Source organism: Pogona vitticeps, chromosome 2, assembly GCF_051106095.1.
Source record: "Pogona vitticeps strain Pit_001003342236 chromosome 2, PviZW2.1, whole genome shotgun sequence".
Classification (NCBI taxonomy): Eukaryota; Metazoa; Chordata; class Lepidosauria; order Squamata; family Agamidae; genus Pogona; species Pogona vitticeps.
In genome coordinates this window covers 226253315-226273282 of record NC_135784.1, presented here as the reverse complement: position 1 = coordinate 226273282, position 19968 = coordinate 226253315, and the positions used below count along the sequence as shown (strand labels likewise).

At 41.3% G+C, this 19968-nt stretch overlaps 1 long non-coding RNA gene across 1 annotated transcript in view; it reads left to right on the top strand.

Moving 5' to 3' along the window:
• Nucleotides 1-16841, top strand: part of LOC144586583 (uncharacterized) — a 43263-nt gene extending 26422 nt beyond the window's left edge. The window contains exon 2 of the long non-coding RNA XR_013541481.1: nt 8659-16841. This is a non-coding gene — a long non-coding RNA (uncharacterized LOC144586583). The remainder of the gene's footprint in view (nt 1-8658) is intronic.
• The last annotated feature ends 3127 nt before the right edge of the window (nt 16842-19968 follow it).

Below are 19968 nucleotides of genomic sequence, written 5' to 3'. Positions count from 1 at the left end.
GGTATACAAAAGAAAGAAAGAAAAACGATAGAGAAAAAGAAAAGGAAAATCACTTAATTGACTGGGTGGGGGGAGGCCTGTTTAAACAACCAAGTTTTTAATTGGCTTTTGAAAACCCCCAGCGAGGGTGCCAGCCAGATTTCAGTGGGGAGTGTGTTCCACAGCCGAGGGGCGACCGCCGAAAAGGCCCGGTTTCTAGTTTTCTCCTTCCAGGCCTCTCTCGGCGTCAGGCCCCTCAGCCGTCCCCGCTGGCTATGTCGGGTGATTCAGGTAGATCTGGGCGGGAGGAGGCGATCTGCCAAATATTGAGGTCCCAAACCATTTAGGGCTTTATATGTAATCATTAATACTTTGAAGTCAATGCGGAAACGGATAGGTAACCAGTGCAGTGCAGCCAGGGTGGGGAAGAAGTGCTGATATTTTCTCACCCCACTAAGAAGCCTGGCTGCTGCATTCTCGACCATCTGAAGTTTCTGCAACAGCCTCAAAGGCAGCCCCACGTAGAGTGCATTACAATGGTCTAATCTCGAGATTACGAGTGCATGGACTAGAGTAGTGAGGGCGCCCCCATCAAGATACAGCCGCAGCTGGGCAATCCGCCATATATGAAAATAGGTGGAGTGGACCACGGACGCCACCTGGGTTTCCATGGTAAGCGCCGGGTCCAGATGTACCCCCAAGCTGCGGACCTCACTCCTTGCGGCAAGCGTTGTCCCTCCAAAGGTGAGGGAGTCACCTATGCCGCTGACGGAAGGGCCACCCACCCTCAAGACCTCCATCTTGTCTGGGTTCAGCCTCAATCCATTTGACTGCATCCGTTCCAGTACAGTCTCCAGGCAGCGCTAGAGGGACCGGACGGCATCCACTGAAGTATTCATAAGGGATGTGGTTTAGATTATACCTGACTAGCCGAGTGGTTTTTCCTACTCTCTTCAGTTTAAGCTTGAATTTGGTATGAGAAGCTGATGATCAGAGCCACAATCAGCTCCAGGTCTTGTTTTTGCCAACTGAATTGAGCTTCTCCATCTTTGGCTTCAGAGAATATAATCAATCTGATTTCAGTATTGCCCATCTGGTGATTTCCATGTGTAGAGTCGCCTCTTGTGTTGTTTGAAAAAAGTGTTTGTGATGACCAGCTTGTTCTCTTGACAAAACTCTATTAGCCTTTGCTCTGCTTCGTTTTGAACTCCAAGGCCAAACTTCCCTGTTGCTCCTTTTATCTCTTGACTCCCTACGTTACCATTCCAATCCCCTAGAATGAGAAGAATATCTTTCTTTGGTGTTGTAAATCTTCATAAAATTGGTCAGTTTCAGTCTGCTCAGCATTGGTGGTTGGTGCATAAACATGGATTACTGTGATGTTGAAATGTCTGCCTTGGATTCGTATTGACATCATTCTATCATTTTTGAGATTATATCCCACTACAGCCTTTCCCACTCTTTTGTTGACTGTGAGGGCTACTCCATTCCTTCTGTGGGATTCTTGCCCACAATAGTAGATATAATCATCTGAATTGAATTCGCCTATTCCTGTCTATTTTTGTTCATTGACACCCAGGATGTCAATGTTTATTCTTGCCATCTCCTGTTTGACCACCTCCAGCTTCCCAAGTTTCATAGATCTTACATTCCAGGTTCCTATGCAGTATTTTTCTTTGCAGCATTGGACTTTCCTTTCACTTCCAGGCGCGTCCGCAGCTGAGCATCCTTTCGGCTTTGGCCCAACCACTTCATTAGCTCTGGAGCTACTTGTACTTGTCCTGAGCTCTTCCTCAGTACCATGTTGGGTGCCTTCCGACCTGAGAGTCCCAACTTCCAGCGTCATATCTTTTAGCCTTTTGTTTCTGTTCATGGGGTTTTCTTGGCAAAGATACTGGAGTAGCATTGCCAGTTCCTACTCCAGGTGGATTGCGTTTAGTCAGAACTCTCCACTATGACCTGTCCATCTTGAGTGGCCCTGCACGGCATAGCCCGTAGCTTCCCTGAGTTACTCAATCCCCTTCGCCACAACATGGCAGCAATCCGTGAAATTATTTGAATATCTGTCCCTAAATTTTATTTTTTAAAAAATAAAAGACTGTATAAAAGAAAAAAAGGCAAAGCTTCATTTTAGAGCAATTTAGCATGCTACTACAGGCAGTGACCCTGAAAAATAACAATCTTTTGTGGGCCATCATGGCTGGTTTCTCTAGGATGGAGGGAAATGACCCTGCTGAAATATCATCTGAACGGTGGGTACAATATTTTTCCAAGCTCCTCCTCAACAAAGATATACCACCCATTGACCCTTCTACCTTTTCCACAATCAAGCTCACACCCTGGCCTCCAGTATCTACTGATGAGGTTAAAGATCTAATAATCCAATTAAAAGCAGGAAAAGTAGCTGCCCCCAATGTTATTCCACCAGACTTAGTGAAATGTGATCCAGATTGGTGGGCTTCAATACTTGCCCCCCTCTTTACTGCTATAGACAACACTGGGTCAATTCTTAAAGCCTGGACCAACGCCATTACAGCCCCAATTTATAAAAAAGATCTCTCCCTCCCAGAAAATTATAGGCCAATTAGCTTACTATCAGTGATTGGGAAATTATGCGCAAAATACCTATTAAACAAACTCACCTCTTGACAATCAATCTATTCTTGGCCCCAAGCAAGCTGGTTTTAGGAAAGGCAAGTCCACAAGTGAGAATTGCTTGATACTCTAGCACCTTATTAATAAAACATTAAAATACGCTAATGCCAAACTGTATGTAGCCTTCCTTGATTTAAAGGGAACTTTTGATTCAATAGATAGACAACTATTACGGGACAAATTCAAAAATTTGGACATTGATAAAAGACTGCTCCTCCTTATAAAAGGTTTATACTTTCCTACAACATGCCAAATTCAATTTTCTCGAAGACGGGAAGTAACCAACCATGTCCCAACTAACAAGGGAGTGAAACAAGGCTGCATCCTCCCTTATTGTTTATGAATGATCTTGCTCCCTTTTTGACAAACTTCGATGACCACCCTCCTCAGCAGCCAAGTTGCAAGCAATCCCCAGCTTTCAAATTCTAAACGAGCATCTTTGTCACCCCATCGCCCGGCTTCAGATTGCCCCATGGCCCCGTGGATTAACCTCTGTTAGTAGCACTGACACTGTTCATCTGATGGTGTGGCTGGAGCTGTTGGAAGTTGCAAGCAACCTCAGTTGCCTCCTGGGGGCAAAAACCTTTCCTTTGCAGGCAAATCTGATGTTGCTGAAGAAAACCAGAGTCTGCTCTCCTGCCTTTTACCTCAGTGCCCTGATGGGGCAAGACATGGTACTTTGCTGCTGCCAACTACCTCAGTGTGTCATGCAGCCAAAAAAGCCTCCTTTCCTGCTGCCAAATTCCTTAGTGCCCAACAGAGCCAAAAAGCCTGTTGTGCGGCCAAATACCTCCTTGCCTCCAGTCCTCCTCAGGGCAAACTCTAAATTCTCTGGCAAATGTAATGTTCTGCTGCGCTGAAGACAAACGTGATGCCTCATGCATGCCTCTGCCAAAGGGACCTCTCATTTTGCTGGGGCTAAATATAACTCCCTCACTGACATGGGCTTCTGTGCCATGCGGTAAACTCTCCTGGGAGGGGATCCAATTTGTGGGTGAATAACTTGGAGTTCCGATATCCAGTCTTCACCAAAATTGGCAGACATGTTGGGGAGAGCCATAGGAAGCTCCTTTGTGGCTCTGGAATCTCTAAGTACCTGGGGGGAGCTTTCCTGGGTGATCCTCTTTGTGACTATATAACTTGGGGGTCCATGATCCAATGTTCACCAACTTTTCAGAAGTTGTAGGAACATGTCTGAGGAAGCTTCCATGCAAGTTTGGTGTCTCTAGGTCAATATCACTAGCCATTTAAAGTGCAGATGAATCAATGGATCAATTCATTGATTCGTCAAAGAATATTCGTATATTCGTATTCATTGATGAATAACAGATCAAAATGAATCACTATTTTTTAATTCATCCCCATCTCTAGTAGCCACTATTAACCTTCTTTCATCCACACTGGATTTAGTTATAGTCCTGCTATATCCATAGACTAGTCCTCTGTTGAAGTTTATATTTGTTTTATTAAGAAAATAAAGTAGATTCATTAGATTACAGTTGTAGCTTTAAAGCATAGGCATTGAGCATATCCATCTGTTACAATGTTTAAATAAACCTACAATTTCTAATTAAAATAAAAACAGCTAGGTAATCATCTTTGCTCTATGTTGGCATCTAGAAGCTGGGCTATTCCCCCCTTCTTCTTGAAAAGAAAAAACAAGCCTCTGTGTCTCGCATTCCACTGCATTAATCAAACCTTCTTTTCACATAAAGAAACCCTCTCATTTTACATATCTTTAGGACCTCCTTCCTAATTACTCTTTCAAGCTGTCAACCAATTAAGTCCAAGTTGGCATAATTCAGAACACTCCGATCACTGCCCAAAGTTCTCATTATCTTATCTTCTCCAAGTTAGTGGTCTGTTGTTTCATCTTCTTTTCCTGGACTGTCCGACCTTGTGACTTACACAAACAACTCTACATAACAAATTCATGAAAAACATCTCTTTTAAAATCCATCTTACACAGAACCTAATAGACTCCATTTTGGTATAACTACAATTCCCAGTTTCTTCCCATTTCCGTACAGCAGGTAGTGTGGAATGAAGATGGTTAAGTGAGTCCCCTTGCTATTGCAGGTAACGTTATAGTTCACCCAGCCTCCCAGCACTGCTGATCATGAGATTATAGTGTGGGGAGGGAGGATGTGCTCAGGCCACACTGGGGCTGATGGTCATCAATGGGATGTTGGCCGGGGGGGTGGTCAAATTTGAGCCGGCCAGAGTCCTGCTGTCTTCAGAGCTGTGAGATCTTGTGGCATGGGACTCACCTGTTTTCGAGAGAATGGGTCTGGTGAGACCCCAGCTGCAAACCTGATTCTGCACTAAGGCAGGCCCCTCTTTGTTGCTTTCGAAGTTGATGGTTATTGATAATGGCTAATAATAAAATATGGCCTGTAGTTTATCCATAACATCTGTCTTGTCCTTGATATTCTGGGCTGTGGGCAAAGAAAACGATAGACTTCCATGCTGCCTGATTTACTCTAGTTCCTGCTGTCTATGGCTAGGAGAAGATGGTGCATCTGGCCCAAGATGCAGGAGCCTTCCAAAAAGAACAACAGGAAGAAAAATGACGATCACATCACTTTAGGTTGCTTTTTTAGAGCAAAGTGGGATAGAAATAAATAAAAGTAGAATACATGTCAATATTCATGGAATCATTCTATTTTATGAACAGGCTGGTTCCAGCCCTGTAGTCTGGTACAAGAAATGAATCTTAAGCACCTTTCCTTTTTGTGGATTTAGATGTTCTGCTGTGAAAACACTGACTGCTGTCAGCAGCTAACAATATCTTGTGTGGGAGGTTTGCTAATATTTTTGTCTTAACAGACCATGAGGGCTTTGCTTAGAGGAGGTGACAAAGATGTAAGGAAAAATCCAGAGGAATGTTCTGCCTCCCTGCTTCTTCTTCCTACCCAGTTCTTTCATTAGGCATCTCCAAAAGTCCTCTGTTTCCCTCCGTCAGATTAGAGATGTAGGTCCATTGAGTGACCCAATTTTCTCATAGAGCCAGCCTGTCTCTGAATTCCTATGTTTTCATGTTTTCCTGGGTCTGTAACAAGAGCTTAAATATCATTATAAAAAGGAGGGCATATGGTTTAAGGCACTAAAGGCACAAGAATACCCGTCTGGATAGTCCAAAAGCAGGATTAGGTAAAACCTTATCAGGCAACTCTGAGATCATAAAAAGGGAAACTTCTGAGTCCCACATAAACCCTATCAAGCTGGACATTACAGCATCTAGCCAGGATATTTTCTGGACTTTTTTTTTCCTCCTCAGCCTAAGCTCTGCAATAAAGATATTTCCCAACCCTATTTTTTCCCAATTTACACATGAATCACATACCTCCATTTCCATGCTTTTAAAATTATTATTGATCTTTCTATTTTTAGGGATAAAACCAATTCCATCAATAATACACATATGTTTCTTTTGGCTTTTCTATTTGGAAATCTTGTTGCCTTTTAAATTGTTCCTTTTATTGGGTCTGAAATATAACAATGCTCTTGCCACTAAGTCCACCCAGTGGACATATTACTGGAGCATCCACCTAATTTCAATTGCTAGCATTACTCTCCTCAATTGTTTGAAAAAGCATGTTTTTGCTAGTGGTAATAAGATTAGCATGTTCAGAACAACACATGCTAAATAATTGTTAGTGGAGGAGAAACAGAGCTTGCCCAGAGCTCTCTCTAAATCAGGACTTATTATGGTATTGGCTTGCTTACAATATTATCCTAACAATGGCATTTCATGTACAGCCACAAATCAAAACTATCAGAAAAAGTACAAAATCTTATGTAAGGAAAAAAAAATCTTGATTACCTATGCCAGTCAGGAGAATTGGTTTGGGGAGAGATAAAGCAACAAAGGTGTATACTTAGCTAACATGCTATTATTACATGCCCATTTCAAAATGGTGGCATGGGAATACTTTCAAGGAGTCACTTGTTCCTTTCCATCATCCAATTTTTAGGAGGTATTTATTTATTTATTTATTTATTTATTTATTTATTTATTTATTTGCTTGCTTGCTTGCTTGCTTGCTTGCTTGCTTGCTTGCTTGCTTGCTTGCTTGCTTGCTTGCTTGCTTGCTTGCTTCTGCTCCACTCATCTACTCTGGGTGGCTTACAACAGAAAATGAACATAAAATAAGTCCACAGAAACAGAAAATAGACAAACCCAGCTGCCCACCCCTACAACCCAGCTAAACAACTATATATATGTATAAAAGCCCAAAATAATTTACAGTATTGTGTATATATAAGAACTATTATACTAGGAACAGAAAAGCACACAGGAGAGGTACAGATTGCAATGTAAAAGGGTGACTTTACTTCTGTGGAAGGAGAAGGGATATAAAGGATGTTCTGAGTTTGGCATATCTTTGGAAGAGTGAAGAGTTGGACATTCTTCTGATGCTGGGGAATCTAGCATCCTCTTTAACAGGGGTCCAGCAATGGTTTCTAAACCTGAGTCTTCCAAACATCTGGGGACCAAGTTGGGAATCTTTTCCTGCAAAGATGCCAGATCACAAACAAATAGGAGTCAAAAAGAAGAGTTACAATGTGACCTTTTTTAAAAAAAGGGAGATAACAATTCCATGTTTTATATGTCAAGGCCCATATTGTTGTCATCTTTGTCCAATGGCTGCTGTTTCGAGTTATCAGTTATGTCTTTTGGGGGATGGGAAGGGAATCTTAAAAAGTGTATTTTAATGTAAAGAATGTTGCTTGCCTGACAGGTCAAAGGAGATTTATTGCATGTTCTAGAATCTGAGTTATGACTCTTTTAAATAAACTTTGTGACAGCCAGGGATATAAAACGTTGGCATCATTGTCTGGTAGTCAGTCTATTGTTCATTGCTGGTGATGGAATACTAAGAAGGATGTGAAAATGAGAATGAATAGAAGAACCAATTGCTCAAAGTCCTTGAGAAAGCAGCAGAGTCAGAAGGATGACCAGTTTTTCCATCTTTAGCTTTCTTTTCAAAACCCCAGGGAGCCACAATGATCCTGTAAGGGAGGAGTGTCAGCAAAAGGATAAGTGATTAGATATAAATTAGACTTGACCCAAGTTGCACGTTTTTAATTTAGTATTAATAACTGTAAAAAAAAAAAGTGATTGCCTTTCAATATTTTGTCTGGCTTTTATCCAGGCCCCAGACAGACACTAGAAAAGATAGTGGGAAAGCTCCCCAAGGCTAATTTTCAAAGTTCTCTGGGAAACACTGCATTCCTGAAATGAGTTCAGACAGCTCAGTGCAAGAAAGCTTCCAAGCCATGGAAGCAAGGAAGGTGTGTAGTCTTTGAATTTGGGCAGTCAATCTCAGGACAACCCCTCAATGTGACTTCATTTATCTTGAGCAAGAACCCTTTTATTTATCTTGTGAAAACCTCTCCTCACTCTGGGCACACAACCTTCCCCACTTACAATCACTGAAGGAGTGCCTCTCCCTGTATAAACTTGCCCAGTCACCAAGATCTGCTGGGGAGGCCCTTCTCTGTGTCCCACCATTGAGAAAAGTTTGCTGTGTGGAGAAAATTGGAAACTTCTACTGTCATAGAACTCCAACTGTGGAATGCCCTCCCCTTGGAGGCTTCATTGGCGCTAACATTCAGATCATTTTGGTGGCAAGTCAAGGAATGCTTACTTATTAGAGCTTTTGGAGGTTGATTTTCATGGTCTTCTGTACAGGTTTTAGTACAATGGTTTTACCATTTTTAATGTTTGAGTGTTTTCATTTTGTGTTGTTTGATTTTAATTTGTTTAAAAATCTTATGTTTTAATTTTTTAATGCAACCTGGGATCCTGTGATATAAGGTAAACTATAAATAAATAACTAAATGAACGAATGAACGGATGAATGAATGAGCCTGGTGGAAGTCTCACAGAGAGAATATAGGAGGGTTAATGTCATTTCTGATGTCAACCTATGTGTGTTAGGTGTGGGAGAACCCTTCATGTAAAAGCCAAGCAAACTGTGCACATGTTGAAAGAGTTTTTCTTTTGTGTTCTTGTAGGTCGTCTTGGCAGATCGTCTTCTCCCACCTAGATCTACCCAAATCACCTGATATAGCCAGCAGGGACGGCTGCGGGGCCTAACGCCGAGAGAGGCCCGGAAGGAAAGAACAAGAAACCAGGCCTTCCCAGCAGTGGCCCCTCGGCTATGGAACACTCTCCCAACTGAAATCTGCTTGGCTCCCTCGCTGGGTGTTTTCAAAAGCCATTTAAAAACTTGGCTCTTTAGGCAGGCCTTCCTTCCAGTCAATTAACTGACCTTTTTTTTCTTTCCTGAGCTATGTTATCTTGGCAATGTTTTGTTAGAAATAAGTGTTAAAGTTTGTGTTTTGGATGATTTTTTATGTTTGCTATATTGCTGTGTTTTTCTTATGTATGTAAGCAGCCCCGAGTAGACTTTGTCTGGGGGGGGGGGTAAAAGTCTAATAATAAATAAAAAAGATAGGTGCTGTAGAAAGCTTGCCTATAGCTCTGGCTCAGTTTGCTGGAGATGGTATGAACAAGAATAAAAAAAAAGTTTTCTAACCCATGGCCAAGCTAGTACTAAGGACGTGAAGTGACCCCCACCAACCCAGTCCATAAATAAATGATACCATAGAGATTGGTGCCTGACCCACCTGGAGAACTTTAGATGATATGCAAGGCATGCTTTGCCTAGTTGCCACACCAGGAACTCAGTACTGTTCTCTGCCTCCTACTTTCCATGACTCCTCTCCCCCTGTGAGTGCCCAGCAGGCACTTACCACCAGATTACCTGCAAGGGAAAGTGATGCCAAGGCCAGTTATAGGCATTGTCGTCTGGCTCCCGCCCTGCACTCTGGGCACTCTTTGCCCATGGCCTGGGTAGGTGGCACTCATCTTTCTTTGTGTCAGGCTTGGAAGGATAGGAAGTGTCGCTGACACACAGCAGATATTCTGGCTATTTTTGCTGCCTGCCCCAGAAAAACCACCCTTGATTGGAATGCTTTTTGATAGAAGTAAAATGTTTGTGAGAAGCACACTGTATAGAGCTTATGCCTGGATAGATTCCTCTGTGGTTAGGATATACAGGCCAAAATGCTGTTGCTTAGTGTAGTAAATTGCTGTAGAGTAGGTTCATTGGCTCAATGGGGATTTAGTGAATCAATTCTTCCATAGGTTCCATTGGTTCAAATAGACCTACTCTAACTGCTCCTAAAGTACGTAAATTGCAGTCACTCCCATCAAGTCAATTCTTCCTTGTATTAGGAATCTGATAATCTCAGAGAAAACATTCTCTCCTCAGCCATTTTCAATGTTTCATCAAGCCAAGATATCCCAACAGGATTTCCCCTCCAGCTGCAGAATTTCTTCTCATCCCCAAGAACTGTCTCTTGATTTTCCACACCTCTTTATCTTGCTTTCCAGTACTTTTTATGTGTGGGAAACAGCCAAATCCTGCACAGGACAAGATCTTGTTCGGAAGGAGTGAGTGAAAACCACGTAGATTTTGTTCAGGACATCAGGTTGTCAGTGGCCTTTTATAGCTTTTTAGAAAAATGGATTAGGCAACGTCCTTCCTGATCTTTCTTTAAAAGAATTCTTTCCCCTTTCTAACAATCCCTGTGTCATGTTGCTCTGGAGTTATTTTCAAAGACCAGGAAGAATTTCCCACACAAAGTACTGCAGCTTTGCCTTGCAATCTCATATGCACACACTATTCCCCCCACTTTCCTTTTTTGCTTTAACCAAATGTCAGGATGCTGGCAGGAGGAATTTGGAAGTGAGCATAAGTGAGCATCAGTCTTCTTTCTACAATGTGACTTTTACAACATATTGCTTTTAAAGTAGTTTTGCCCTTCACATTTTCTTTGGAGATGCCACACATTCTTCATCAGCTTGTGTCATGAATATTTTTCTTTATTCTTCTTAGAAACAAGATTAGTTCTTTGAGGTACTCAGAACCACATACAGTGGACCTCACAGGGGGGCTCTACACAAAGTTTCATAGGTTTGGGAGCCTTTTAGTATCTTTTGTGTTACGTAAGAAGGGGTTCTGCTTAAGTGAAAGGATTCTTAATTTTTTTTAAATTATTATTACTATTTTGCCTTCATGAGTGTGCTCTAATAGCATCGCTTTCTGCCTAGGATAAGGCACTATGCTATACGTTTTTTCCCTTAGCAAGACCTCCATCTTGGCACAAAAACTGGCCACATCATCATCATCATTATGGGAAGCTGTCTTGAAACTTCTGAGAAGACAATAAGACTTTTCTCCTTAGAGAACTTCTGCTTCTCAAAGTCAAAAAGAACCATCAAGTTCAACATGCGTATACAGGATGTCCGTGTGTTCTGTGCCATCAAGTCAGAACTGACTTCTACCAACTCTAATAGGGCTTTTGCCCTACAATTGCCATACAGTTGCACTCATTTCACACGCTAGCAAGGTTATGCTCAAAATCCTGCAAGGTAGGCTTCAGCAGTATGTGGACCAAGAACTCCCAGAAGTACAATCAGGATTCCGAAGGGGCAGAGCAACTAGAGACCAAATTGCTAACATGCGCTGGATTGTGGAGAAAGCCAGAGAGTTCCAGAAAAATATCTACTTCTACTTCATTGACTATGCAAAAGCCTTTGACTGTGTGGACCACAGCAAACAATGGCAAGTTCTAAGAAATGGGAGTGCTTGACCATCTTATCTATCTCCGAGAAATCTATATGTGGGACAAGAAACAACAGTTAGAACTGGATATGGAGCATCTGATTGGTTCAAAATTGGTAAAGTAGTACAACAAGGCTGTATATTGTCGCCCTGCTCATTTAACATATTCAGAGTACATCATGCAAAAGGCTGGACTGGATAAATCCCAAGCTGGAATTAAGAATGCCGGAAGAAATCTCAACAACCACAGATATGCAGATGATACCACCCTGATAGCAGAAACTGAGGAGGAATTAAAAAACCTCTTAATGAGGGTGAAAAAAGTCTGAAGCTCAACATGAAAAAAAGTAAGATCACGTCCACTGGTCCCATCACCTCCTGGCAAACAGAAGGGGAAGGTATGGAGACAGTGGCAGATTTTACTTTCTTGGGCTCCATGATCACTGCAGATGGTGACAGCAGGCACAAAATTAAAAGACTCCTGCTTTTTTGGAGGAAAGCGATGACAAGCCTAGACAGCATCTTAAGAAGCAGTGATATCATCTTGCCGACAAAGGTCCGCATAGTTAAAACTATGTTTTTTCCACTAGTGATGTATGAAAGTGAGAACTGGACCATAAAGAAGGCTGACCTATGAAGAATTGATGCTTTTGAATTGTGGTGTGGAGGAGACTCTTGAGTGCCTTGGACTGCAAGGTGATTAAACCCAAGCATTTTGAAGGAAATTAAACCTGAGTCCTCACTGGAAGGATGGATCCTGAAGCTGAGGCTCCAATACTTTGGGCATCTCATGAGAAGAGAAGAACCCTTGGAAAAGACCCTGATGTTAGGAAAGCATGAAGGCAAGAGAAGAGGACGACAAAGGATGAGACAGTTGGATAGTGTCATCGAAGCTACCAACATGAATTTGATCAAATTCTAGGAGGCAGTGGAAGACAGGAGGTCCTGGCGTGCTCTGGTCCATGGGGTCACAAAGAGTCAGACATGACTTAACAACTAAACAACAACAAACAGTAGGGTTTTCAAGGTTAAGTGAAATATTTAAGGAGTCATTTTTCAAAGTCCATTCCCCCAGTGAGTTTTCATGGCTGAGTGAGGATTTGAACCCTGTTCTCCAGGGTCCTAGTCAATCACTCTATCCACTACACCACATTGTGAATCCTTGTGCAAAACCATTAACATCCCATTTACTAAACTCAGGAACTTCAGTAACAATGGGTCACTTACATTTACTATGGAAGTCATTTCCAAAATCAGCAAATAATTTTCATATACTGCTCTACAGATGATGACAGAGCTGAGAGCTGCAACAGATAGAAATTCTAATAATAAAACAAATGTAGACTACCCACACACTACTTGACAAAAAGCAACAAATGGGAGAATAAAAGCATAATGAGCTCTAGAATCACAGTGAATTAGCTATACTTACCTCAAATACCAGAAATAAAGTCACAGTTCCATGAATGTTTCTTTTTCTAATTCCACACTCATTTTTATAACTACTTAATTATAGCTAATTCGGTGTAGTTTCTTCTAGGATAAAACAGTCTCAGTAGTTAGCGTGAAATTTTCAGATGAAGCACAAATGAAGGCCACAACAGAATTCACTTGAAGCTTTAGCCAGCCTCTTTAAATAACAGTTGGAAAAGAAAAGGAAACAAAAGAAGAAGAAAAGCGAGACATACTTTGCTTTATTGAAAGATGTCATTGTAGATGCAGAAGTAAAAAGCAGAATATACTTACCTCACAAATGCAGAGTAAGAGATGGGAAAATATCATTTTTATACTTGCAGAACAAACATTTAAGGGCTATTTTTCACTGATGGTGTGCATGTTTATTGAGAAATAAGTTTGACTAATACCAGTAGACCTAACTGCCTAATACATACATTTAGAGAGTGAGACATATACATTTAGGTTTGCAGTCTTTATGTTGAATACAGATGAAATGTGTGAATGCAACAAATGAGCTCAAGAATACAAGAACTACTGTATTTTTCCATTTATAAGATGACCCAATGTATAAGACAACCCCCTTTTTCTAACCCCAAATTAGAAGATTTGATCCCTGCTTTTCCCTTCCTTTTGCTAAGCCATGGAGCTTAGCAAAAGCCAGGGAAAAACAGGGATCAAAGGGCTCCCTTTGACAGCGGCTTTTCCTTGCCTTTTGCGAAGCCATGGGGCTTTGGAAGTGGGTAAAGCAGCCATTAAAGGACTTCAGAATCAAAGGGCAGTGATCATGTAGCCCTTTCATCCCTGCTTTACCAGAAGGGAGCCTTCCCTTCCTTTTTGCTAAGCCCCTTGGCTTCACAAAAGGCAGGGGAAAGTGGCTGCCTTCCGTGTATAAAATGACCCTCAATTTTTTGTCTAATTAAAGACAAAGTTTCATTTTATACACAGAAAAATATGAGCACACTGATCAAAGGATCAGAATTAATAGTGGTTTGAATAGAATGTGGTTCTGTGCAGTCTATTGCTACTGGTTCTTTACTAGCACCTTAAAAGTTACAAGTCCTGGCATTCACTGAGATGGATTGACTCAATAAAGGGTGCCATGGTCCTTAGTCTGCAAGACCTGAGGAAGGCTTTTAATGATAGAGCCTCCTAGAAGAAATTAATTCAGAAGAGACCTGTTGGCTCCAGAATCCAGAATCTATGCTGGCTATAGATTCAGTGTGGAATCCAGTGGCCATGCTGGTCGCAGATTCTTGGAGCTGTCTAAAATGTGATTTTTAACAACGACAACAACAATAAGATGCTATCAAGTGAATTTCAACTTACGGCGACCCTTTCCATGGTTTTCTAGCTCTAGAGTACTCAGAAGTGGCTTACCCTTCCTTTCTTCACGAGACTGTGTATTCTGGGATTGTGCAGCTTCACCAAGGCTAGAAGCCTGACTTTTCTCCCAGAAAGCACAGAGGGGAATTGACTACCAGCCTCTGGTTCCACATCTGGATCCTTAACACACTGGGCTGTTCAGCCAGTAACAGTGTTGACCTTAACAAGACAGATGTGCAATACAATCCAGTGTCTATACATCTATTGATGAAAAGGCATCAATAAACTTGTTCTTTTTAAATCAGTGGTGGAGAATGTGAATGTTCTTTTCTCTGATTTATCATTGTTTTAGGTCCTTTCTAAGGAAATTACTATTTGATAAATCTTCAAAGAATTTTTCTGCTTTGGGCTTTCTCCCAAAGTGGTGAGATAATTTTATCACCCACTTGTGATAACTGGAAAAAAAAAGCTTCCAACCGTATCTACAATTTTGCTATCCAAAACAGGACTGTGAATTTTGGGTGTGATCAATCATGAGGAGTGGTCTTGAAAAGGGCACATCTTTACTGGATCTATGGTTGTGTAATTTTGTGTATTTTATGTAATATGATTTTATATTGTTGAGAATGCAATGGTTGTGATTCCTACTCTTTCCAGTTTTCCTTTCTTTGCACATGGCTTCCTTCATTCACCAGTGCAAAATGGTAATGTTTCCTTCATTATCAGTAATTCGAATGCAATATTGGCATCATTAGATATGGGCAGGAACCACTGGTTCAGCAGTTTGTGCTGGTTTGTTTATCGGATGAGAACGGGTGTTCAGTGCTTCAAAGATCCTGCTTTCTCCAGCAGATGCCCACTCAGAGGCAGCTCCAGGGAAGGTGGGGCAGGGAAGCCAGGTCACTCCCTCTGGATGGGCACTCTTTGGAGGAGGGTTTTTTGAAGTGCCGAACCAGTGGTTTGTGCCCATCTCTAGGTGGCACCCCATAGAATGCTCAGGGTATTACGTACAACGATCCTGAATGAGTAAGTTGACAGAGAAAGGGTTGTGTAAGCAGAAAACCCAGGCAGTTGGCATAAAGGAATGGAAAAGTTTATGCTGCCATCGCAGGACAAAACTCTGTACATTCTGAAGGGCTTAGGCAAAAACAAAGGTGAGCCATTGTCATCCTGATCCATTTGTGAAGCATAGCTAGACAACAAGGCTGCCTAGCATTTTATCACTGTTGAAACATTGCAATGCCTAGCCTAAGCAGTCACTCTTGGAAGTGGTGATTAGTTTTCCAGATAAGAATGTATCTAAGTAGGTTAACAGAGCACTTAAATATAATAGGGTTACCTTGAGTTTAGGGTAGGATATTGTTGGCAAATAAGACAATACTGCCAGCAAAATATCAAGGAATAAATGGATACCTCAGATCCAGAACTGTGTGCAAGAATTTCACCACCCTTCATTTTCCTCATTGTGGAGATATTTGATATCATTTAATTTTTAGCTCCACCCCTCTCTCTTGTGACTTGGACCCTGTGTACAAATGCAACCTTGCATGCACAGGGTTCCATTGTGACCAGTACCAAATGGGTTGCACACTATCGCTGCATGGAGGGAGAAAAAAAGATGCTCAGAGGGAGGTGGAGTCACACACATGTATGGCTTAGAGGGAACCTTTAACGTGAGGGGGGAAAAACCCCACACAGATCATGAATAAATTCTCCCTTGGTATACATATATTAACATGTGTGCCAGCATTTGAAATAATATGCATTTACTGTAGTCATGGAAAATCTGTAAGAATGTTTAGTACATAACATGCTGAAAAAATAAGTTAACATTTTACTTGGTATCGATTTTGTGCTTGACAGATTAATTAATAACTTATTAACAGTGGACAATATAACTGAAGGACACTACTTCTCAACAAAAAAACCTGATGCTAACAAACAGAAAAGGCCTCATCTTGTCACTTCTTCCATGTGGCTGTTAACTCCTTCAAACACCCATTGGTTAACATCAGACAGAATCCGATTGGTTACAATGTTCTATTATGTAAATAACACAACTATATGATTCTTATAAACAGATATACTATGCATGCTGGTCTGCACAATTATATACTCTAACAGTACTGTCAGTGGCTGTAATACCTACTGACAAAGTTTCTGAAACATTCTTGGGGAGGGGGGGTCGAGGTGCTCAGCTGTTAGAACTAATGTGAACTAAAATACAGTGGGGTCTCTACTTAAGAACGTCCCTACTTAAGAACAATCCAACTTAAGAACAGCTCCATTTGCTAAATTTTGCTTCTACTTGAGAACAGAAATCCAAGATAAGAACAGGAAAAAAAAACTTTCCTGCTCTTTTTTTAACCTTTGGCCATCTTAGGTTAAAAAAAAAAAATCTCCCCCTAGTGGTAGAGTACGTATTAACCAGCTTTGCATTAGTTCCTATGGGAACTAATGCTTCAATGTACGAACGCACCTCTACATAACAAAAAAAAAAAAAAAAAAAAAAAAAAAAAAACAGCCAGAACGGATTAATTGGTTTTCAGTCCATTCCTATGGGAAATTTTGCTTCAACTTAAGAACGTTTCAACTTAAGAACACCATTCCAAAATGGATTAAGTTCTTAAGTAGAGGTTCCACTGTAGTTTCTATGGACGGAAAAGAGCAGATACGGATTAAATGGTTTTCAATGCATTCCTATGGGAAATACAGATTCAACATAAGAACTTTTCAACTTGAGAACCACCTTCCAATACGGATTAAGTTCTTAAGTAGAGACCCCACTGTAGTGTGGTCAACTGGCATTGACCAAAGTGGGAGAAAATGCCACACCCTTGCTGAAGGTGAGCCTTCATGGCTGGTTATGGTGAGGATCCCATGGATTTTGCCAGGGAAGAGGAGCTGTTGGACTCACAGTCAAGTTGGACTTGAGCCCTAGTGGTGAGTGAACTCAGATTTAACTCAATGTTTTTTCAGACTTGACCTGTGACTCGGTGTGAGGGTTCGGGTTCAGGCTCCGGTTTTTCTTCAAATAAATTGACAGACTTCCTCAGTTTAGAAACTGGTGTAACATTTATTGGATTGGTTAACAAATTGCCTGCATCAACAAAGGTATACCTACCATTTCCTCCCTCTAACAACTGGTTAGATGGGGGCTTCCACTCTTCAACTCTAAAGGGGTTGCACCCCTGAGTGTTCCAGGGTCCCGGCCAGTCCAGTGTAAAGTCCGAGTTCAGTAATTCCAGTAAAGGGACTGTGTCTTCATCCCGGTCATCTATCCAGACCTGGTCTCATGAGGGGGAATCCTCCAGCCATAGTCTTCCGAGGGACCCCTCTGCTGTAGCTCCATCATCTGCCATTCTAACCTTTCTCTCCTCTCCACCTTTTCCTTCTCTTCCCTTAACTTCCTCCTCCACTCTTTTGTCTCTTGCTCTCCCCAATAAGAGGGTTTAGGGGTACTCTCACTTCTCCTCCTTGCATCCGCCTCCTCTTTTGGGGCTTTTAGTTTTTCTACCTTCCCCGTCCATGGATCTTCCAACCAGATCCACTCCCAACCACGAGGCAGGTTTCCATCCCCCCTTTTTAAATCTACAAGCCCCGCCTCTACCTCTACCCAGGGCTGTCTCTCCACTCCCGCCAAAACATTCCCGCTTTCTTTAACAGTAATTCCTTTCAACTTTTCTTCTGTTATCCCCAGGTCTGTTCCGGGTAGTCTTATCTTCCTGGTGGGGAGGGGGGATAGGTGGTGTTTGCACTTCCTTGTAGGCAGAGGGCAGGAGGGATGGCACTCTCATGACAGGAATCTTGCTCTCACCATCAGTCTTACACTCGGAACCCACCCACACAATGCTTCTTTTTTTTTCTGGGGAAAAAAAGCTTGCTTTTAATAGGGTCTCCGGCTTGGGGCTTGGCACCAAAGACTTGGATTTGGACCCAAAGACTTGCTAATATTCCTGGGTCTTGCAGATGGTAACAGACAGATTTTTGTTACTGTCTGAGAAGCTGCTTCAAGAGAGGAAATGCTGAGTAAAGAAAAAGTAGGTCATAGAGAAAGATTCATTAAACAGGTATGAAACTACAGTGCTGGCGAATGTCATGATATAGGAAACTATATGTAAGTATAAGTAGTAATAGTAATAGTATCATCATCATCATCATCATCATCATCATCATCATCATCGTAATCTTTAGCATAATGCTACTAAACTATTATAGTTCCCCCTCTTTCTGAGAAATATTTGGCTGGGACTCACAAGAATTGCCCTTGCTTGTCATGAACAGGACAAATTTCAGTGCCCTTTTCAGGCTGCCACTGGGATACCTAAACTCAGGGCATATGTGCAGACTGTCAAAACGGAAAGAGCAACTGAGCTCATATTCACCATAGATACTTACATAATGCTAGTAATTAATTTGTGCCATTTGAGAAGAAATCAAAATCCCTTGCAAATGGATGCAAACAGCATGCTTACAATTCCAACAAGTTTATTGCATATATCGCTAGCCGGCTATTCCACAGAATGATTGCTGTTCAATATGCTGTAATTTTAAGAGAAATAACATCAACGATGAATAGCAAGTTATGTCTGCTTCCGTCACTCAAGAGATAATGGCTTTCTGACATATCTTATGAAAGGCCCATTTGTGCTGAGCTATTCTGCCTGTCATCAGTGTAGACTCAGGATGGGCAATCCATATGGCACCTGTCAACCTGGTCTAGTCCCCCACTGGTATACACAAAAAAATGGAGTGGGGCAGAATCTAAATGCTGTATATGAAGCTAGCAGGAGTAAAATCAGCATGAGTTCTCTTAGGCCACATTGCACCTAGTTTTTTCAGAAACTTCTGCTTTCCTGCTAAAGTTCAAACCCATTAGCACAAGAAGCTCTTGTGGAGATGTGTGTTCTTAAAGAACCCAAAGGATAACAACCTTTCTACCCACTTAAAAAAGGACTTTGATCACCCACATTTAAAGTAACACACATATCTGCAGTACCTTCCAGTTGTTATTTACTGATTCAACCAATCATGATACTCTCCAACCCTCCCTCCTCCACCAGCATCTGGGACTTTTTGAGCAGGTAACCTGTATCTCTACGTTTGTAAAATAAAGATCTTAGATGTTCTGAATGGGTGTTTGAGGTCAGTGATGGACTGAATGAGGGTGTGTACACTGAAACTAAAAAGGGAATATTCATTTGACTCAAGGGCAGAAAGAGTTGCACTCCCCATAAATATCCATTTCTCAGCTTGGAGCACTGTTATATCTGGAGAGACATCCGCTCTGCTGATGCATCAATGGAAGTGTCTTCATTAAGCAAGGCTTATGTTCCTATTGTGACCCTCTTGGACAGGGTCCCATAATTATCCATGCCATCACAAAAATCTGGATCACATTTCTAGAATGCATGGGCTTTTGAGCAGCCTTTGAAGCCAGCTTCGATACTTCAGCTGATGGAAACGTGCAAGTTAGATGTTGACTAAATGAAGCTGCTTGTACTGTATTCCACAAGTTTTATAACACGGTTGATGCTTTTTGTTTGTTTCCAGAAACAATTCATATGCAGCTGTTTAAATCAAACATTCTTTATGATGAGGAACTTGGGAATTTTAAAAAGTGCCGACCATTGTGGGAATTTAATGTCTTTATTATTTATTTATTTATTTATTTTAATTATTTATATCTTGCCTGTCTCCTAAAGAATCCAAGATGGGTTACATTATTAAAAAGAAACAATATTTAAAGCTAAAACCAATAAATTATTACAGTATTGGGAAAGAATTAAACAAATATATTTAAAACAGCAAACATAAATTGTATTAAAAACATTTAAGCAAGCATAAACAATCCCATTTTTAAAAAAACCCTCTGAGACAGTCGGTCAGTGAAGGAAAGCCTGCCTGAATA